The following is a 22,194-nucleotide window of genomic DNA, read 5'->3' as shown; positions in this document are numbered from 1 at the left end:
ACTGGTTAGCAGTAGAGGCCTGGTCAGTCTGTGAGCAAGCAGGATCTCCCCTGGCCAGGTGGAGTTGTAGGCCTCCCCGTCTATCTGTACTCTTCCTGGCTACCTTGCTGTATGCGGGTAGAAGTAGCCCACGTCCCTGAGTGTACCGTGTGGTGCTCACCCGTATGGCCGGTGACTTGGGGCCTTCGGTTAGCCTATGCTCCACGATGGCGGTGCTGGTCCCTTGCTTGTGACCGTGCCTCCGGGCTTCTATGGCCAGAGGACCTGGAATCCCCTGCCGACTGGATTCTGCTGCTGGACCTGGATGTCCCCACAGCCTCGGACTCTGTGTCCGGTCTTAGTGTCTTCAGCCAGGGCGAGCTATCTGGCTTCCAGCCCCTGGCACTCGCTCCTGCTCCTACAGAGCTCCTGCTGTAACTTTCCCTCTCCAGGCTCTGACTGACCTAATCCCGCCCCAGACCCAGTTTATAAGCGCAGATTCCTCCCCTCACAGGTCTGGGCGGGCGGTGTTGCATGCATAGGGCTCCTGACCAGAGAAACCTCCCACTTGCTCTCAGACGTAATATTCCTATTACTGTGGCAACCAGACCCCTGGGGTGCCACACATACATCACAGGAGGGGCAGGGGCATATAGATTACAGGAGGGGCAGGGGCACATACAACACAGTAGGGACTTGGGTATATACATCACAGGATGGGCTAGGGGTATATACATCACTGGAGGGGCTGGGGACATATAAATCACAGGAGATGATGTGACGTATAAATCACAGGAGGGGCCTCGGGGCATATACATCACAGGAGGAACTAGAGGCATATACATTACAGGAGGTGCTGGGGCATATACATTACAGGAAGGGCTTTGGCACATACAACACAGGAGAGGCAGGGGCATATACATGACAGGAGGGGCTTGGGGCATATACATCACACGAAAGGCTGGGAGTCTATATATCATAGGAGGGGCTGGGAGCATATACATTACAGGAGGGGCTGTGGCATATACATTCCAGGGGGGCTGCGGCACATATATCACAGGAGATGCTGGGGCACATACATCACAGGAGGTGATGGGGACATATATATCACAGGAGGGGCTGAGGCTGAAGCTGCTGTTATCGTTATCAGTGGGACTGGAGCAAGAGTACACTGACTCTGCCCACATAGGACGTTCTGACACTTCTGACGCTTCTAACGTAATCCTCCATTGTATGTGCTGCAGCTTTCAGTAGTGAACGCTTTGTGCATGCACACGCAGTGTCAGGAGTAATTAAAGGGACGGTGTCCGGCATCTTACCAGCCATCCGCCCGAGCACTGCAGTCCCCAAGAGTCTGCCCAGGGTCAAATAAAATTTCATCTTCACTCCTAAATGGAGGTTTCCACCCTTGGTGTAATCCAACTGTGGTTGAAAAAAGAAAAAAGTCTCTCAATAAATAACACACCCATATAAATAATAGCCTAAGTGCCATTATATCAGTGGTAGCAACAGTGCAATGCCTCCTACATCATAGACTTATGGACAGCCCCAGTGCTCCTATGAAAGTAATGACTACAGTGCATCCTATAATAAATACAACCACAATGTCCCATAACATAACAATGATAGCAGCTGCATTCACATAACAGTGACATAAGATTAGGGCTCATGTAATAAACTCCCCTACATCCACGACTTCTTCTTTCCAATTCCCTAACATTCTGGCTCTCACTGAAACCTGGATCTAGCAGTCAGACACCACCGCCGCTGCTGCTCTCTCATATCGTGTGCTACATTTTTCACATACCCCTAGACCTGAGAGCAGACAAGGTGGAGGTGTTGGTCTGCTCATTTCCTCTCAATGTGCTTTCCAGGTTATACCCCCCATTACCCTCACTTATGTTTGCTTTCTTTTGAGGTACATACAGTTAGACTCTACAAGCCCTTCCACCTGTAAGTGGCAGTTGTGCATTGCCCTCCAGGCAGAATCAATCAGTTCTTAGATCACTTTGTCACCTGGTTTCTACAATTTCTATCCTAAAACATTCCCACTCTCATCATGAGGGACTTTAACTTCCCCATTGATAATCTACTCACTGCATCTCCAACTCATCTTCATTCTCTAACCTCGTCTCTCGGCCTTTCCCAGCTTACTAACTCTCCTACGCATGAAAACAGATACACACGGGACCTGGTCTTCTCCCCGCTCTGTTCTGTGTATGACTTTATTAACGACACTCCCCCACTCTCTGACCACAACCTTCTTTCTTTCTCTGTCAAGAACTGTCATCCCACTCATGACAGCCCCACTTACCATACATATAGAAATCTATGTGCCATCAATATCAGTTTATGAACATTCTACAGTCATCTTTAGCTCCAATATTCTCCCTCTCTTGTCCAGACTTAGTATTGTCACATTATAATAAGAAATTGGAAAGTGCCCTGGATGAAGCAGCACCTGCTACACGCAGAACAACTCAACACAGATGACAACATCCTTGGTACACGCTGCAGACGCGTTTTCTATGGCGGTGCTCCAAGGTTGCCGAGCAACAGTGGAGAAAATCACTTTCAGTAGAAGACTTCATCCACTATAAATTTGTGCTCAAAACGTATAACTCTGGACTCCATATGGCTAAACAAACTTACTTTGCCGCTCTCATCATATCCCTATCAGACATATCCATAACAACATTTTCACCCAGTCCTCTCACAGGTTGGGTACCCTTCTCTCCTGATCCTCAAGTTCCCTTTTCATCTTCGAACCTTTCACAGAAGAAAAAGTTACCAGGCTCCTTGCTTCTTCTTGCACTACAATCTGCACCAATGACTAGTGATGAGCGAGCACTAAAATGCTCGGGCACTCGTTGCTCCGGTCGAGCAAATTGGAATACTCGGGTGCTCGACCCGAGCAACGAGCCCAAATGTAAGTCTATGGGAAACTCGAGCATTTTTCAGGCGGCTCCCCCTGGCAATCTGCAGAGTGCCTAAAAATTGCCCAAATAGATGGGAACAGTGCTCAAATGACATGGGAACAGCATGGGGAAGACCATGTAGATTGTAAGCTTGCGAGCAGGGACCTCACTCCTGATGTAACTGTTTAAACTGTCTCACCTTGTATTGAATTTATTGTTTGTACATGTCCCCGCTTAATTGTAAAGTGCTGCGGAATATGTTGGCGCTATATAAATAAAAATTATTATTATTATTATTATTATTATTATTAAGACCCCTGGAAGCATTTATGACTCCCAGGTCACTGCTGTTAACAATGTTGTCAGAATATTACGCCACTTTTACGGACTCACAATAAAACATACAAAAACAAAAACAAAATGGATTTTCCTGGGAAATATGTTAAGGAATATCCTTTCCAGGGTAATGGCTTATATATAAGGCAAAATAAACAACCAATAGCAAAAATACTCCTCCACACCTTGGGCTATGTTCACACGTAGCGTTTTTGATGTGTTTTTGGACTTTTGCATTGCTGTTAACCAAGACAAATGCATTCACTGGGAAATGTCGTTTTAACATTTTACAACCTTATCTGGCTATGTGGTGTGTGACACATCATCAGACACATGCATACAGTGCTGAAAAGACATGGGAACAGCATGGGGAAGACCTCTGGTAGCATATCTGACTCCCAGGTCACTGCCTAAAAGTGTGCCCATCATAAGTGATCCATGGCGCATGCAAAGATGCCTCCCGCCATGCACTTGTCGTTGCACCGTCCACGTCCTTGTCCCAGTGCAGCGTTCAGTTGTCCCTACCCCATTCCTTGGAATGCAAGCGCAAGTATGCAGCCAGCCACCCACAGGCTGCAATACTATAATGCCAAATTTTTGACAGCTGCTTGCACTTGAAATGTGACCTTTTAGGCTCGTGGAGGCAGAAGCTGTCCACAATCTTATGGCGGCGACCGTGTATCCATACTCGGTCGCCAGCCGCCACTATTTGTCCGGGTGTCGTCTCCGCCTTCCACAAGCACGGGTCCCACAACATTACCCGTGCCCTCCCCAGTGCACTTACTGGGAAGGACCACCTAACCACAAACAGGTGGACAGGTGAATGTGGCCAGGGACGGTACAGAGCCAGTCCACAGCTTTTTTTGCTGAGTTGTATTTCACCACAGCCATATACTTTATCTTGGTGAAAGGACTTGGGAAACCATATCTACCCAGCTGTCATTTCTCCCAGCAAGTCCTCTAAAGCTGCTTTCACTTGAAATGTGGCCTTTTAGGCTAATGGAGGCAGAAGCTTTTCATAACCTCATGCCGGCAGCGGCCGGGTGTCCATACTCGGTCCCCAGCAGCCACTATTTCTCCTGGTATCGTCTCCGCCTTTATCAAGCACAGGTCCCACAACATTACCTGTGCCCTCTCCAGTGCACTTACTGGGAAGGACCACCTAACCACAAACACGTGGACAGGTGAATGTGGCCAGGGACGATACGGAGCCAGTCCACAGCTTTTTTTGCTGAGTTGTATTTCACCACAGCCATATTCTTTAGCTCGGTGAAAGGACTGGCATAGAGGGAAACCGTATCTACTCTGGGTGTCATATCTCCCAGGAAGTCCTCTAATGCAGCTTGTTGCAGAAGCAAATTACAGCCCGTACAACATCAACTCGCACTTGTTGGTGGTGCTTTGACACACAAACATCTTTCTTTGCACATTTAATTTCAAGACTACAGAGTTGGGCAATGGCCTGATCTGCAATGCGGTTTGAGAAATAACATGCATAAGAACGTCCAATCCACATTAAAAAAGCAGCCATAGCGTGTCCGGGTACCTTCCCCCACACTTTTCTTAGCCAGGGCTGCTTCTCGGCAGGGATTGGCGGACCCACCAGAAAACCGGAGACTCCTCCGGTGGGCCCTGGCTTCTCCTTCAGGAGAGTTCATAGTGCCGAGGTGAGGCCATGATGATGATAGAGACCACCATCTGCTTAGTTTTCTGTTACTTGGAATGCAAGCACAAGTATGCAGCCCGCCAAGGCTGCAATACTAAACTGCTAGATTTCAGGCGGGCTGCTTGCACTTGAAATGTGGCCTTTTAGGCACTTGGAGGCAGAAGCTTTTCAAAACCTCATGCCTCATGCCTCGTGTCCATACTCGGTCCCCAGCCGTCACTATTTCTCCCAGTGTTGCCTCCGCCTTTTACAAGCGCGGGTCCCTGAACATTTACTACTGGTGCTTTTCTGTGGGAATTTGCTTGCCTCCTACCAGCCTGGAATATTTCCAGTAAACTATGGTACGACGCCATGGTATTAGCACTGCCCCCAGTACCAGTAGCAAAGCCATCCCCAATTTCCTTCTCAGGAATTTTATTTGGTAGACTGAGTGGCTGCCAAAATACATTAGTTTCTCCAGCCTTTTAGATATTAGATTGTGAAAGCAAGCACATTGGATCAGTGGTTAGCACTAAAGCCTTGCAGCGCTGGGATCCTGGGTTCAAATCCCAGCAAGGACAACATCTGCAAGGACTTTGTATGTTCTCCCCGCATTTGCGTGTGTTTCCACCTCAGTAAAAAGTAGCCATAGAGTGTCCGGGAACCTTCCCACACACTTTTCTTAGCCAGGACTGCTTCTCGGCAGGGTTGGACGGTCCCTCCAGAGAATCCTCTGGTGTGCCCTGGCTTCTACCTCAGGAGAGTTCATGATAGCGCTAACTTTGCAGCTTCTATGGGGCTCTTGAGCGGGGGAGAAAGGCGAGCCCTCAGAATCAAATCCTCTGGTGGGCACAATGTTTTTCAATCTGAAACAGCTTCTCAGTGGGAGTGAAAAGGACTGGCATAGAGGGAAACCGTGTCTACTCTGGCTGTCATTTCTCCATCACCAGGTTCCGCCCATTGTCACACACGACCATGCCTGGCTGTATGTTCAGCGGTGAGAGCCACAGATCAGGCTGCTGTTTTACAGCTTTCAACAACTCTGCAGCGCTGGGTGGTTTGTCACCTAAGCATTAAGCATGTTATCTTCAGCATAGCCTGTTGCCGCTTGGCCAAGGTAGTGCTGCTGTGCTGTCATTTTAACATTTTCCAACCTTATCTAGCAATGTGGTGTGTGACACATCATCAGATACATCCTGTTTCATTTATGATGGAGGGACTCTGAAAGTCATAAAGCCTATTTTCATAGGGCCATCAGACGGCCCTTACTATTCTTAAAAGGCCAGCAGTCGGCCCTAGCTATTGTTAGAGAGTCATCAGCTGGCTATGCTTTGTTGTTCCAATTACTAACAAGTGGGTCTCCTATACTGTTATTGCGTATGCAGTCACTGCAAGGGCTGCCAAAAATTTGGACGCAACCCAATACCCCTTTGAAGAGACATAAAGGAGGGTCTCAGTAAAAAAAATGTTCCCATTATAAAGGAGCGGGTCTCCTATAGTGGTAATGCCCATGCTGTGACTGCAAGGGCTGCCAAAATGTGGGAAAAACCCCACTAACACTTTAAAGACACATAGAGCAGGGCTACAGTGTAGCATCGGCGTCTCTGCCCCCTGACAGGGAGAGACGCCGTCCCCCTTACCGCCGCGCTCCTGGCCCGGCGTCTTCTGGCTCTCCTGCTGCTGCCGGCGTGTGCAGCTTCCCGGGCATTGTGCTTAGGGCGCGCATGAGCGCACTCCCTCCCTCTTAAAGGGGCCGAGCGCGCCGTCCTAAGGAGTCCCTGGCCAATGGCCGGAGGACTTCACATATAAAAGGCACCTCCTCCAAAATGGAGGTGCCCGTGCAAGGTTGTATCTTTGTGTGCTAAACTCTGCTTCAGCCCTCAGGTCCTGCTGCTAGTCTGACTACCAGTCCAGTCCGCCAGCCTGACTACCAGTCCAGTCCGCCAGCCTGACTACCAGTCCAGTCCGCCAGCCTGACTACCAGTCCAGTCCGCCAGCCTGACTACCTGGAAGCCAAGTGCACTCTCCAGCCCGACGGTCTGCCTACGGTCCTAACCCTTCAGTCTGTCTATGGGCAAGGCTTGCCTGCCTACCCAGAGAACGTACCTGTTACCTGCCGTGCCTACCAGCCAGCCTACCTGGAGGCTCCTACCTGTTACCTGCCGTGCCTACCAGCCTGCCTACCTGGAGGCTCCTACCAGTTACCTGCCATGCCCATCAGACAGCCTAGCTGAAGGCTCCTGCCAGTTACCCGTGGGAGTCACCTGCTCTCATACAAGGACTGGCCCAGAGTAGCACCTGGTCCCTTTGCTTGGTCCTTCCCTGGTTCACGGAGTCGATTGAGCCGCCGTGCGACCTTGGTCAGTCCGAGTTGATACCTAGTTACGCCCCTCTGGTCCCTCCTTGCACCGCAGCACAGAGGTTCCACCACCCGGATCCGTAACAGTTTGCACGGGCCATGGAACCCGGTGGCCCCCAGGTTCCTTCGCTTGCTGACCTGTACCAGGAGGTTTCTCATCAGAGATCCCAACAGGAAACTATCCTGACCTACCTGCGGTCTGTCAACTATCGCCTGGACATGCTGTCTGTCCCACCTGTGTCCGCCTCGAGCCGAGCGACACCCGCTTCGGCGGTACCTCTGCTTACCAGTACCACGGCATCCAGCTCTCGACCCTGGCTCTCTTCGCCTCCTCGTTTGGGAGGTGATCCCGTCTTATGTTGGGGTTTTCTGAATCAGTTCACGCTGCACTTTGAACTACTGGTACATCAGTTTCCCTCCGACCGGGCCAAGGTGGCGTTCATCATGTCTCACCTCACCGGGGAAGCATTGGCATGGCTAAACCCTCTATGGGAGAGAGGGGATCCCCTGGTGTCCAATCTTCTGGCTTTCCTCACTGCCTTCCGGAGGGTCTTTGATGAGCCCGGACGAAGGACTTCTACTGCCTCATCATTGCTCCGTCTCCGCCAAGGGAGTCTCACTGTGGGCCAGTATGCCATACAGTTCCGTACCCTCGCTTCTGAGCTTGCCTGGAACAATGAGGCCCTGGTGTCCACCTTCTGGGAGGGTCTTTCTGGTCAGATTAAGGACGAGCTAGCCGGCCGAGACATTCCTACCACCCTGGATGACCTGGTGTCACTAGCTACCCGGAATAACATCCGTTTCCTGGAACGTGCTAAGGAGACTACCCAGGAGAGAAGATTTCCTCGTCTTGCTCCTGTTTTCCAGAAACCTGTCTCCCAACCAGCAACTCCCCGGGCACGCTCGCCCAAACCCATGCAGATCGACCAGACCAAGATGGTCAAGTCTCGCCAAGAAACACGTCGAGCCAAGAGGAGCTCTTTTTACTGTGGTAGTAAGGTGCATCTGATCCGTTCCTGTCCGGTGAAGCCGGGAAACTCCAGTGTCTAGGACCGCTTGGAGAGGTCGTCCTAGGCAAGAGTAAATCCTCTCCATTCTTGACTTTATCCATTTCTATTTCCTGTAGAGAGAACCGCTTCTTTGAAACCACCCACCTGGATTCCGGAGCCGCTGGGAATCTCATTTCTCAGTCCCTTGTAGTGAAGTATCAGATTCCTACCAAACCTCTGGCTGAACCATTGGCAGTCGCTTCCGTGGATGGAAGACTCCTTCCAGTGACCATCTTGCTCGTCACTGAGCCTTTAACCCTTCAGGTGGGAATGCTGCACTCGGAGAGGATCTCCTTCCATGTGCTATCCGGTCTCTCTCACTCCCATTTGCTAGGTCTACCCTGGCTACAGAGACATGAACCCGTTCTGAATTGGTAATCCGGTGAAGTGCTCCGTTGGGGGCAGGATTGCCATGAGACCTGCCTGGTCCCGGTTCGCCCTGCTCGACCTCCGTCTACTCTGGATAATTTACCTGGTCTACCGGCACCTTACTCGTCCTATGTCTTCGACAAGAGGGAAGCAGAGACACTGCCACCTCATAGGCCATATGATTGCCCTATCGACCTGGTACCCGGTGCCACTCCACCCCGTGAGTGTATCTACCGGTTGTCATTGGCCTAAACCCGGGCCATGTCAGAGTACATCAAAGAAAATCTGGCTAGAAGATTCATCCAGAAATCTACCTCCCGGCTGGAGCTGTATTCTTATTCGTAAAAAAGAAAGACGGTTCACTACGCCCCTGTATCGATTATAGAGGACTCAACCAGATTACTATCAAAAATAAATACCCTCTGCCACTCATCTCTGAGCTGTTCGACCGCCTTAAATGCGCGAAGATCTTCACCCAGCTCGATCTTCGTGGGGCGTATAACTTGGTCCAGATCCGCCAAGGAGACGAGTGGAAGACGGTATTCAATACCCGGGACGGTCACTATGAATACCGTGTGATGCCCTTCGGCCTCTGTAATGCTCCAGCCATCTTCCAAGAATTAGTTAACGACATCTTCCGTGACCTCTTAAATTCTTGCATGGTGGTGTACCTGGACAACATCTTGGTCTTCTTTCCGGATCTTCCCACACACCGGAGGGATGTTCGTCAGGTCCTGCTTAGGCTCAGGCAGAATCACCAATTCGCAAAATTTGAGAAATGCCTCTTCGAGCAGACCTCTCTTCCGTTCCTGGGCTATATTATCTCTAAGACAGGTCTACGGATGGACCCCGAGAAGATCTCTGCCGTCTTAAAGTGGCTCTGTCCGGAGGGGTTGAAGGCGATTGTAACATACCTGGTGGCGTCCTTGCATAGTGGTCCATCTCCCACTGTGCAAGAGCGCGCACTTGATTTCCAGTCCAGACTATCACTCTGGCTTTCCGCCATGCTGTCTGCCTGTCTGTTTCTTCTGCTTAAGGGCGGCGCCCGATCACTTCCTGCTTCTTGTAGCTGCTGCGGGCACACCCCTTGTGCATCCTCAGCCTATTGCTGTCTGTCACCTGGTATTTAACCCAGCTCTTTCCTGGAATCCTTGCCTGAGCATTGTGTTCTGTCAGTTGGCTTCTAGTCGCTGACGTACCAGGTCCTGTCTATGTTTCCTGCCTTGTGGTATCAGTTCCCGTGTCTGAACTGAGTCCTGTCTGTGTTCTCTTGCCTGCTGCCTTTCCTGGAGGCTGTATTTCCAGGCCCGTGTGAACACGCTCCTTGCCTGTTCATCTCGCCCTCTGGGGGCCGCATACCCAGACTCGCTCCTGTATCTCGGTGCAGTAACAGTTCCTGTCTGAACTGTCTCCTAACCTGCTTTCTGTTTTTCTCTGTGTACGTACCTTCCCTTTCTTCTGCTTTGTCTGAACCAGCACTTGGCTTTACCTTGGCTCGTTCCTGTATTTGTCGCAGTAACAGTTCCTGTCTGAACTGTCTCCTAACCTGTCTCCTGTTTTTCTCTATGTCTGTACTTTCCCTTTTTCTGCAGAGTCTGAACCTGCACCTAACTCCTTGTCTTTGTCGCTGTACTTCTGTTTGTGAGTTTAGAGTTCACTCGCTACTTCATTGCAAGTATCGATTGTGTATCTGGTTCTGCCTTTCCCTTCCTGTCTGTTTCGTGTGAACAGAGCCCTGTCCCTTCTGCTGTACCTTGCTCACCTTTCCGGCAGTTCTAGCCTGCTCTGCCTTGCTCACCGCTCTTGCGGTTTCCGCTCTGCTCTGCCTTGCTCACTGCTCCGGCAGTCTCGCTCTGCTCTGACCCTTTGCTCGCTGCTCCGGCAGTCTCGCTCTGCTCTGACCCTTTGCTCGCTGCTCCGGCAGTCTCGCTCTGCTCTGACCCTTTGCTTGCTGCTCCGGCAGTCTCGCTCTGCTCTGACCCTTTGCTCGCTGCTCCGGCAGTCTCGCTCTGCTTTGACCCTTTGCTCGCTGCTCCGGCAGTCTCGCTCTGCTCTGACCCTTTGCTCGCTGCTCCGGCAGTCTCGCTCTGCTCTGACCCTTTGCTCGCTGCTTCGGCAGTCTCGTCCTGCTCTGACCCTTTGCTCGCTGCTTCGGCAGTCTCGTCCTGCTCCTCTCTCGCTCACCGCTCCAGGCGGCCTTGTCCTGCTCTTCTCTCGCTCACCGCTCCAGGCGGTCTCCTCTTGTTCTGGTCTTGCTCGCCGCTCTGGGCGGCCTCACTCTGCTGTGTTTGTCCACCGCATCTGCGATTCTGTTCCTGAGTCCCAGTCTGTACTGGGTCCTATCCACTCAGTGCTCCAACCTGTCGTACCTGCCAGTACCTCCCTGCCTGCATACCAGTCGTGCTTACCAGCATCCGCAAGTCTGCATAAGAGCCGTGTCTGCCTACACCCAGCAGTCTGTGTGCCAGCCTAACCTGCCTGTTCCTGTATTGCCCTGTGTGGGTCAACAGCCGTGTCCGGGGTCTGTCCTGGAGTAGCACCTGGTCCCTCGGCTCGGTTCCTCCTTGGTGCACTGGCGTCGTATGCCGTCGTGCGACCCTGGTCAGATCGGGTGGATACTTAGTTACGCCCCTCCAGGCATTCACTCTCCGGTACGGTCCAGTGGAATCACTACATATACACGCACACGCCACTCAGCCCGGGTGTGTGCATTACAGCGATTCAGCGATTCCTGGGCTTCGCTAACTATTACCGTCTCTTCATCCCATATTTCTCTTCCCGGACTGCACCCATCTCTGTGCTCACACGTAAGGGAGCAAATCCTAAGGAATGGACGTCCGAAGCAGAGGAGGCCTTCCTCTCCTTAAAACAAGCCTTCTCTTCTGCCCCGGTGCTGCACCGTCTGGATTCCAAGAAACAGTTCTTTCTGGAGGTTGATGCTTCCTCTTCCGGAGCCAGAGTGGTGCTCACCCAGAAATCTCCGTTCGGGAGAAGGGTAACCTGCGGCTTCTTCTCCAAGCTCTTCTCCTCGTCCGAGCGCAACTATTCCATAGGAAACCGAGAACTGCTAGCCATCAAATTGGCGCTGGAGGAATGGCGTTACCTGCTAGAGGGAGCTCTGCACCCAGTGGTCATCTACACTAACCACAAAAACCTGGCATATCTACAAAATGCCCAAAGACTCAATCCGCATCAGGCCGGGGGTCTTTGTTCTTCACGCGTTTCAACTTTACCCTAGATTACCGCGCTGCGGACAAGAACGTTAAAGCCGACGCTTTGTCCCGATCCTTCCTGTCTTCCGATCAAGAGGAGGAGCCTATGCATATCATCGATCCCTCCAAAGTGATGAATGTGGCTCCCTAGGACCTGTCTCGTCTCCCACCCGGTAAGACGTTTGTAGCGGTTCCGGATCGTAAGAAGGTTCTTCACTGGGGTCATTCATCTAAACTAGCCAGCCATGCTGAACAGAGGAAGACCTTCCTGCTCATTATCCGGCATTACTGGTGGCCTTTCCTGCGCAAGGATGTTGTAGACTTCGTCACGGCCTGTTCTTCCTGTGCCCGCAACAAGGTTCCCAGACATCTTCCAGCCGGCCGTCTCCTGCCTCTTCCCGTACCTGCTGCCCCGTGGCAACACATTGCTAAGGACTTTATTACTGATCTTCCTGTTTCTGCCGGTTTTATTGTCATTTGGGTGGTCGCTGACCACTTTTCTAAAATGGCCCACTTTATCCCTCTGCCTGGTCTCCCGTCTGCATCTGTGCTGGCTAAGGACTTCATCCATCACATCTTTCGTCTCCACGGCCTACCTCTCCACATTGTGTCTGATTGCGGGGTCCAGTTTACTTCGCGCTTCTGGAGAGCTACATGTAAGCTGCTGGATGTCTCCCTGGATTTCTCCTCTGCTTATCATCCACAGTCCAATGCCCAAGTGGAACGTATCAACCAGATCCTTACCAGCTTCCTCCGGCACTTCATCAACGCTCACCATACCGATTGGGTAGAGCTCCTACCATGGGCCGAGTTCTCCTATAACAACCATGACAGCAAATCTTCTTCCAAGTCCCCGTTCTTTGTGGTCTATGGTCAACATCCCCGGATTCCGTTTCCCGTCTCCACTTCAGTGGACAGCCCTGCCGCAGAGTCTCTGGTCAGCGAGTTTGCCACCATTTGGGAGGACACTAGATCCGCACTTCTTCAATCCTCCGAGCGGATGAAGAGACATGCCGTCAAGAGACGTCTGGACCCACTTCAATTCCATCCGGGAGACAAGGTTTGGCTCTCCTCCAAACATGTTCGTCTCAAAATACCCTCCTATAAGTTGAGTCCACGGTTCATCGGTCCTTTGAAGTCCTCAAGCAAATCAATTCATAGCCTACAAGTTAAAACTCCCGGCCACCTTACAGATTCCCAACTCCTTCCACGTATCTCTCCTCAAACTAGTTGTTCGTAATTTTTTTTCCGACGATCCAGGTACCTCCCCTGCTCCAGTCTCCGCTGAGGACGTCTATGAGGTAGAGAACATTCTGGCCACCAAGAGGGTAAGAGGAAAAAAACTTTTTTCTGGTGGATTGGAAGGGGTTTGGCCCAGAGGAGAGAACTTGGGAACCCAGGGAGAACATCCACGCCCCGCTTCTCCTTAAAAAATTTCTTACAGGCCTAAAAAAGAGGGGGCGTAAAGGGGGGGGGGTACTGTAGCATCGGCGTCTCTGCCCCCTGACAGGCAGAGACGCCGTCCCCCTTACCGCTGCGCTCCTGGCACGGCGTCTTCCGGCTCTCCTGCTGCTGCTGCTGGCGCACGCAGCTTCCCGGGCACTGTGCTTAGGGCGCGCTCCCTCCCTCTTAAAGGGGCCGCGCATGCCGTCCTAAGGAGTCCCCGGCCGATGGACGGAGGACTTCTCATATAAAAGGCACCTCCTCCAAAATGCAGGTGCCCATGCAAGGTTGTAGCTTTGTGTGCTAAACTCTGCTTCAGCCCTCAGGTCCCGCTTCTAGTCTGACTACCAGTCCAGTCCGCCAGCCTGACTACCAGTCTAGTCCGCCAGCCTGACTACCAGTCCAGTCCGCCAGTCTGACTACCAGTCCAGTCCGCCAGCCTGACTACCAGTCCAATCCGCCAGCCTGACTACCTGTCTCCACCAGCCAAGTGCACTCTCCAGCCCGACGGTCTGCCTATGGTCCAAACCTGCCCATCTGTCTATGGGCCAGGCTTGCCTGCCTACCTGGAGAACGTACCTGTTACCTGCCGTGCCTACCAGCCAGCCTACATGGAGGCTCCAACCTGTTACCTGCCGTGCCTACCAGCCAGCCTACCTGGAGGCTCCTACCAGTTACCTGCCGTGCCTATCAGCCAGCCTACCTGGAGGCTCCTGCCAGTTACCCGTGGGAGTCACCTGCTCTCATAAAAGGACTGGCCCAGAGTAGCACCTGGTCCCTCTGCTCGGTCCTTCCCTGGTTCACGGAGTCGATTGAGCCACCGTGCGACATTGGTCAGCCAGAGTTGATACCTAATTACACCCCTCTGGTCCCTACTTGCACCGCAGCACAGAGGTTCCACCACCCGGATCCGTAACATACAGTAACGAGTACGACATGTTCCTATTAGAAAGGAGAGGGTCTGCTATACAGTTATAGGGTATGCAGTGAGTCCAACAGCTGACCAAATTTAGGAAAAACCCCACTAAGAATTTAAAGACACATAGAGCAGGGCCACAGTAACAAGTACGACAAATTCCCATTAGAAAGGAGAGAGTCTGCTATACAGTTATAGGGTATGCAGTGAGTCCAACGGCTGATCAAATTTAGGAAAACCCCACTAAGAATTTAAAGACACATAGAGCAGGGCCACAGTAACAACAAATTCCCATTAGAAAGGTGAGAGTCTGTTATACAGTTATAGGGTATGCAGTGAGTCCAACGGCTGACAAAATTTACAAAAAACCCACTTAGAATTTAAAGACACATAGAGCAGGGCCACAGTAATGACAAATTCCCATTAGAAAGGAGAGAGTCTGCTATACAGTTATAGGGTATGCAGTGAGTCCAACGGCTGACCAAATTTAGGAAAAACCCCACTAACAATTTAAAGACACATAGAGCAGGGCCACAGTAAAAAGTACGACATGTTACCATTAGAAAGGAGAGGGTCTGCTATACAGTTATAGGGTATGCAGAGAGTCCAACGGCTGACCAATTTTATGAAAAACCCCACTAGGAATTTAAAGACACATAGAGCAGGGCCACAGTAACAAGTATGACATTTTCCCATTAGAAAGGAGAGTCTGCTATACAGTTATAGGGTATGCAGTGAGTCCAAAGGCTGATCAAATTCAGGAAAAACCCCACTAAGAATTTAAAGACACATAGAGCAGGGCCACAGTAACGACAAATTCCCATTAGAAAGGAGAGGGTCTCCTATAGTGTTGGCTTATGCAGTGAATGCAAGGGCTGCCAAAAATTGGGAGGCACTCCAATGCCCCTTGGAAGAGACTTAGAGGGCCTCATAAAAAAATGTTCCCATTAGAAAGGAGCGGGTCTCCTATACTTGTAATGCCCATGCACTAAGTGAATGGGCTGACAAACATTTACCCCTGGGGGGTATACATGAACATACTGTATACAATTATTTTTTTTGCGGGCATCATAAACACCCTTTAAAAAAATTATGTGGGTGTTGCATCACGGACCACGGTCACCCTGGTGATATGGTGGTGGAAGATGAGGATGTAGAGAAGGAGGAGGACAAGAGCAAATAGCCAAAATCAGGAAGTGTATACCCATGTGTGGGTGTGAAGAGGTGCATGGGAATACACCTTCCAAAAAAAGACACTGGATTTGAGTTTATGCTACGCTGCTATCATTCGGTGGTGTTGAGAAGTCTGGCCCAATCCAGCCCTTGTTCATTTTTATAAGAGTCAGTTTGTCAGCATTTTCAGTTGACAGGCGGATGCGCTTATCAGTTATAACTCCACCAGCAGCACTAAAAACCCACTCTGATAAAACGCTAGCGGCAGGGCAGCCCAGGACCTCCAAGGCGTAGAGAGCCAGTTCATTCCACGTATCCAGGTTGGATACCCAATAATTATAAGGCACAGAGGAATCACAGAGGACGTTGGTATGGTCGGCAAGGTACTCTCTCAACATCTTACCAAACTTTGCACTCCTTCTGAGAGTACCCCGCACCTCAGGCCCTGTGCGATGGGAGGGTCTGAGAAAAACGTCCCAAAAAACTGTCCTCCTCAGGAATAAGAGATATAAAGTTCTCCTTGTAGCGTGGGTCTAGAAGTGTCACCAACAAGTAATGACTGTCACCCAAAATTTCGAGAACGCGAGGGTCATGGGAAAGGCAGAGTAACATAAACTCAGCCATGCGTGCCAGACTGCTAACAGGCAAGACGTCCGTGTCCTCACCAAGAGGATGACTGACCATGCTCTCCTCCTCCTCCTCTCTGTCCTCTGGCCATACACGCTGAACAGATGGTATGACAGTTGTGCAGGTAGTACCGTCTATAGCACATGAAACTAGCTCCTGTTTTTCCTCCTCCTCCTCTTCCTCATTGTCACCCAATCCACGCTGGGATGAGATGAGGCTGGGCTGTGTGTAATGACCCTGTATGGTTCCTTGCTCCATCTCATCGTGCTCTGCCTTCAATGCATCATCCTTGATTGTGAGCAGAAAGCGTTTCAGAAGACAGAGAAGCGGGATGGTGACGCTAATTATGGCGTCATAGCCGCTCACCATCTTGGTAGAGTCCTCAAAGTTTTGGAGGATGGTACATATGTCTGACATCCATGTCCACTCCTGAGGTCTTATGTGTGGAGTCTGAACTGAATACCGACGGCCTTGTTGATGCTGTTACTCAACAACTGCCCTCTTCTGCTCACAAATCCTTCCCAACATCTGCAATGTAGAGTTCCAACGCATGGGGACATCACATACTAGTCTGTGAGCCATAAGCTGCAAACGCTGCTGAAACACGGCAAGGGCGGCAGAAGCTGTAGGTGACTTTCTAAAATGGGCACACAGGCGGCGTACTTTAACAAGCAGATCCGGCAGTTCCGGGTAGGATTTGAGAAACCGCTGAACCACAAGGTTAAGCACATGGGCCAGGCATGGTACGTGTGTGAGCTCGCCTCGCCTCAGAGCCGCCACCAGGTTCCGGCCATTGTCATACACGACCATGCCTGGCTTTAGGTTCAGCGGTGTGAGCCACAGATCTGCCTACTCTTTCAGAGCTGTCCACAGATCTTCAGCATTGTGCGGTTTCTCAATTAAGCATATTAGCTTCAGCACAGCCTGTTACCGCTTGGCCGAGGCAGTGCTGTAGTTCTTCCAGCTTGTGACTGATATGCTCATTTCAGAGATGGAGGCTGAAGAGGAGGAGGACGCTGAGGAGGATGAGGTGCAGGAGCTGTAGACTGTGGGGGCAACCCTGATTGACCTAGGGCCCGCAATCCTTGGCGTCGGGAGGACGTGTTCCGTCCCAAGGTCTGACTAGGTCCCGGCTTCCACTATGTTAACCCAGTGTGCCGTCAGCGAGATGTACTGTCCATGCCCACAAGCACTTGTCCACGTGTCTGTGGTTAGGTGGACTTTCCCGGTAACTGCGTTGTTGAGGGCACGGCTAATGTTTTGGGACACCTGCTTGTGTAATGCAGGGACGACACACCGGGAGAAATAGTGGCTGCTGGGGACCGAGTACCGAGGGACGGCCGCCGCCATCAGGTTGCAGAATGCTTCCATCTTCACAAGCCTAAAAGGCAACATTTCGAGCGCAAGCAGTCATGAAATGTGAGAATTTAGTAGTCTGGCCTGTGGGGCGTTGGCTGCGTATTTGCGCTTGCATTCCAAGAACTGGGGTATGTACAACTGAACGCTGCGCTGGGACAAGGACGTGGACGTGCTTCCTGATGATGCTACTTGAGAGTGTGTAACGACAGGTGCAGAGCAGGAGGCATCTTCGCATGCACCATGGACAGGGGATTGGCTTGCATGCACAACAGGGGAAAAAGCAATGGTACCACCCGCAGACACTGTTCCTGGACCCTGGGGTTCGGCCCACAAAGTCGGGTGCTTTGCCATGTGCCTGATCATGCTGGTGGTGGTCAGGCTGGTCGTTTTGCCACTTCTGCTGATGCTGGCCTTGCAGGTGGTGCAGATGGCCTTTTTGGGGTTATCGGCAGAGTCTTTAAAAAACAACCAGACTCGGGAAGACCTAACAGTTGTACTGGCAACTTCCTTCGTGTTGGTGTTACGGGGAGCGGTTGCCTGCCTTCTTTCTGTGGCCACCACACTGCTTCTTCCTGCCTGTTGGGGTGCTCTGCTTCTGACGCGCCCCCTGGGCCATGTTCAAGGGATACCCGGAGCCGGATCTGGATAGGGGTAGTAGTCCTTGTGGCGGTGACCCGGTCCGTGCCCAGGGTGGTCAAACTAAGTGTGTGGCAGTCTTTGTAGATGTTGTTTAAGTGTCGACTACGCCACCCGTTGATTGCGGCTAGGAGGCCGCCGCTGCAGGGCAGACCGCTGAGGCCGGTGGTAGGATTGTGCAGCAAGGATGGTATAACCCCCAACGGGAGGGGTATGGCCTCAGGGCAGCAGATGTGGAAGATGGTGGTTGTGATGGTGCAGCAAGGAAGCTCAGAGACAGGTGATGCAGTTTCAGGGTTTTTACTCACAGGTGTTGCTCCGGTCACTCCGGCCTTGAGTGACCACCCGAGCCGTGCTGCGTCCAACAGGTGTGGGACTCGGCCAACTCCCAGGCAGTCCAGAGCGTGGTCCTGAGCTCCCCTCTCTTCCTTCCTACTGGCCGTTCCCACCAGGGATCCACCTTTGTCCGGCTCCCTCGGGCCTCTTGGTGGTAAAACCTTCTCTGGCTTTCCTGACCCTATTCGTGGTGTGCCTTCCTGGTGGATGTGGTGAGGGTCGTGGCAAAACTTAACCACGACCTCCGGTTCCTGGCTAAGGATCATTAGCCTCTGCCAGTTAGGGTTCCGGTACCCGTTTCTGCCAACCCTTCACCCTTTTGGTTTACTTCTGGGATCTCAGGGTTCCCTCTTGTCTTGTGTCTCTGGGCCTTTCTTCCTCCTCCTCTCCACTACAGGCCTGGCCCTGGAGCTGGGCCCAGCCGGAGCCACAGCTCCCTCTCAGCCCTCCTGGCTGAGCTCCTCTGCTCTACTCCTCCTCAGACTGACTGACTCTGTCTTAAGATGGTGCCCACCATATATACTCCCTCTATGTGTGAGCCCAGGTGGCTAGCACCCAATGGGCTCCTAGCTCTATGCCCAGAGTCCCTCCCCTATCTGCCCCTACACTACTGGGATGTTCCTCCCCCCCTCCCACTCCAGCCAGGGACAGACGCTGTCGTACCTGCACATCTAACTGGTGGGAGTACCGTAGTTCTGTCCCCCGGAAATGGGATGAGTGTAGTGCATGCAGCTGTCTGAGCTCAGTCCCACACTCCATCCTTACCCGGGAGTGGAATACCACACCTCTGGTGTGAGGTGCAATACCCCTGTAGCAGCCGAGTCCTCGGGGTGCTACATTCCCCCCTGGTAAATCACAGCACGTCCTCGGGCTGTAAAAGAATAAAACATACTAAAACATACAAACTTTTTAAAACATACACTAACATATAAAACATTATAAACACATATAATATGACAGGTAACTTCTCATATATTATTTTAGCAATATAACTTTTGATATAAAACTTTTCATATAAAAGGTCCTTAATCTTCTGGCCACTGTGCAAATTGTGACCAGGTAAAGGGCCACAGTCACTAGAAGAAAACAACAGTTTTCCTATAAAACCGGTAGGGGGCGCCTTCGAAAGCGCAACTATGTACAGGGTATGGCCGCTCTCAGTCCTCGGCCAGGTAGAGGGAAAGAACGACCGCTCTCAGTCCTCGGTCAGTGGGAATAAGGGATGGCTGCTCACAGTCCTCAGCCTGTGGGGAAAAGGGATGGCTGCTCACAGTCCTCAGCCTGGTCAGGGATAGGGACACACAGCAAACAGTTCACACTAGTCCCAACGGGGACCACACTCTTCATCTACAACAGTTCTTGTACCCCGACGGGTAACTTTATACAGTTCTCTTCACCGTTCAGTGGTAACGATGCCCTCCTGCTCCTTCCTGAGGGTAATTTTCAGACCCATCCGGGTCCTCTTGCTCTCCCTCATACCGCAGCTCTTCCTCCGTCAACCGGTGCACATGAAGGGCGTACGGTCCTTTGGCACACTGATGCCGGGTGAAGGTGACCTCGTCACCCAGGTAAAGGTCACGACCACGGTGTCCCTCCGGCAGATGAGACTCGACATCCCTGCGGGTGACAAAGACGTCGCCGGGGGTTTTGTGATCCCTGATAAAGCCCCAACCGTGCTCCAGTTGGAACTTGATTACAGTCCCGGTGGCGCGGGGACCGTGGGCTGCACGGCGGTCTCGCCGGGTCCGGCTTTTCTGCTCCGCACTTTGGACCTGCAGCCGCTCCTCGCGGATCCGCCTCTCTCGCCGTTCCCTCTGAAAGACCTCCAGCTGCTGACGGCAGCACTCCGCACGCTGGGCTGCGGCCGCCCGGGTCTCTTGGGTGAACCCCATGAGGTTTTCGCCGGTGGGGTCCCATTCGAACTGCACCTCCTCCAAAGGGAGTGGGGTGATCTTGGCGGGCGCCGGAGCCGGTATCAGGGGCTCACATAGGGGTCTTTCCTTCCGGAGTCGGAGATTGAGGTACTCCGGTGGCCACTCAAAGGGCTGCCCATCCGGGCAAGTATGTTGCGTGAACAGGTCTTCACCCAAGGGTAGCACGGTGGAGGTTGAGGGCGCGGTGGTGGTAGCGGCGCCCGGATTCACCAGGCCTTGCGACCAGGCCGGTGGCACCCTAAAGGTGAAGGGCACTGTGGAGACGGCGGCGCCCGGGGGTACCCGGCCCTGCAACCAGGCCGGTGGCTTGGTGAAGGTAGAGGGCGCTGTTGGCACTGCGGCGCCCGGGGGTACTCGGCCCTGCGACCAGGCCGGTGGCGTTTCCTGCTTAGCCGCGCTCTGGATTAAGGTGCGTGACGTCACAGAAGGCGTGGCCGCGGCTCCTGCCGTTTGAGGCCTAGTTTGGAGCGGTGGCGGTGCAGCAACGGGAACGATCAGGGGGACTTCGGGCTCTGCGACGGCGAGCTGGGGCAGGCTTACGGCTACTAGGCTTGGGGTGGTGACGTCCCCTTTACCTGCTTCCATCTCTTCAGCTCCTTCCACGGCGTCGTCTCCGGCCTTCGTCCCTCCTGCACCATCCTCAGAGGCAGGCGTGCTCCTCGTTGCGGGTGGTGTCCTATGCTGGCGGGTTCCAGCCTGCAGGGCCATTTCTCTGCTCCACTCGGCCAGCACTTCTTGCTGCACTCGGGCCATCTTCCGAGCCAGACCCTCCAGCGCGGTCTGTGCATGCTCCCGATCTTTGGGGAGCTGTGCCAGGATCTCCACCAGGCCTTCTGGGGTGGCGGCCTGCAGCAGGCTCCTGACCATCGGGTCGGTGCTGCCTGACTCTCCCTCCATCTCCGGGTGCGATCTCTCCAGACTCCTCCAGGCTGCAGCCATCCTCTCTCTTTTGTTCTTGATCCGCCCATACTGAGGGCGGTCCTGGGGCAACTCGGTGATTGTCAGTTCCAGGGGCAGACCCCCCACTCTGATGGACATCTCTATCATTGCAGTCTCTGCTGGTGGGGGCGGTTTCCGCTTTTGGCGCCATTCCTGGACCTGGCCCACGATGGGAGGTGGCCTCTTGCCACCCTCTGGCACGCCCATAATGGCGTCCGCTCTGCCAGGGCGGGAAACTGTCCAAGATGGCGGAAATCGTCTCCTTATGGCGGGAAACTCCGTGGATGGCGGGAAAAGGCTGCAGATGGCGGGCAAACGGCGGGAAACGACTCCGGACGACGTCCGATGGCGGGGACCCTCCGGAATTGGCGGGAGACTTCTTTTTACGGTAAATATGAACTTTTCTTCAGGCACGCAGTACCCGGTGATTGCGGGCACGTTATCCTGCCGACTACGCCAAAGTTGACGCGCCCCTCCTTGTGGCGGTGACCCGGTCCGTGCCCAGGGTGGTCAAACTAAGTGTGTGGCAGTCTTTGTAGATGTTGTTTAAGTGTCGACTACGCCACCCGTTGATTGCGGCTAGGAGGCCGCCGCTGCAGGGCAGACCGCTGAGGCCGGTGGTAGGATTGTGCAGCAAGGATGGTATAACCCCCAACGGGAGGGGTATGGCCTCAGGGCAGCAGATGTGGAAGATGGTGGTTGTGATGGTGCAGCAAGGAAGCTCAGAGACAGGTGATGCAGTTTCAGGGTTTTTACTCACAGGTGTTGCTCCGGTCACTCCGGCCTTGAGTGACCACCCGAGCCGTGCTGCGTCCAACAGGTGTGGGACTCGGCCAACTCCCAGGCAGTCCAGAGCGTGGTCCTGAGCTCCCCTCTCTTCCTTCCTACTGGCCGTTCCCACCAGGGATCCACCTTTGTCCGGCTCCCTCGGGCCTCTTGGTGGTAAAAACTTCTCTGGCTTTCC

This window comes from Phyllobates terribilis, unplaced genomic scaffold (genome assembly GCF_046119375.1).
Source record: "Phyllobates terribilis strain yellow unplaced genomic scaffold, ASM4611937v1 Scaffold_1__5_contigs__length_1240528914, whole genome shotgun sequence".
NCBI classification, from domain to species: domain Eukaryota; kingdom Metazoa; phylum Chordata; class Amphibia; order Anura; family Dendrobatidae; genus Phyllobates; species Phyllobates terribilis.
The sequence above is the reverse complement of the archived record's forward strand: the minus strand, read 5'-3'. Positions refer to the sequence as shown.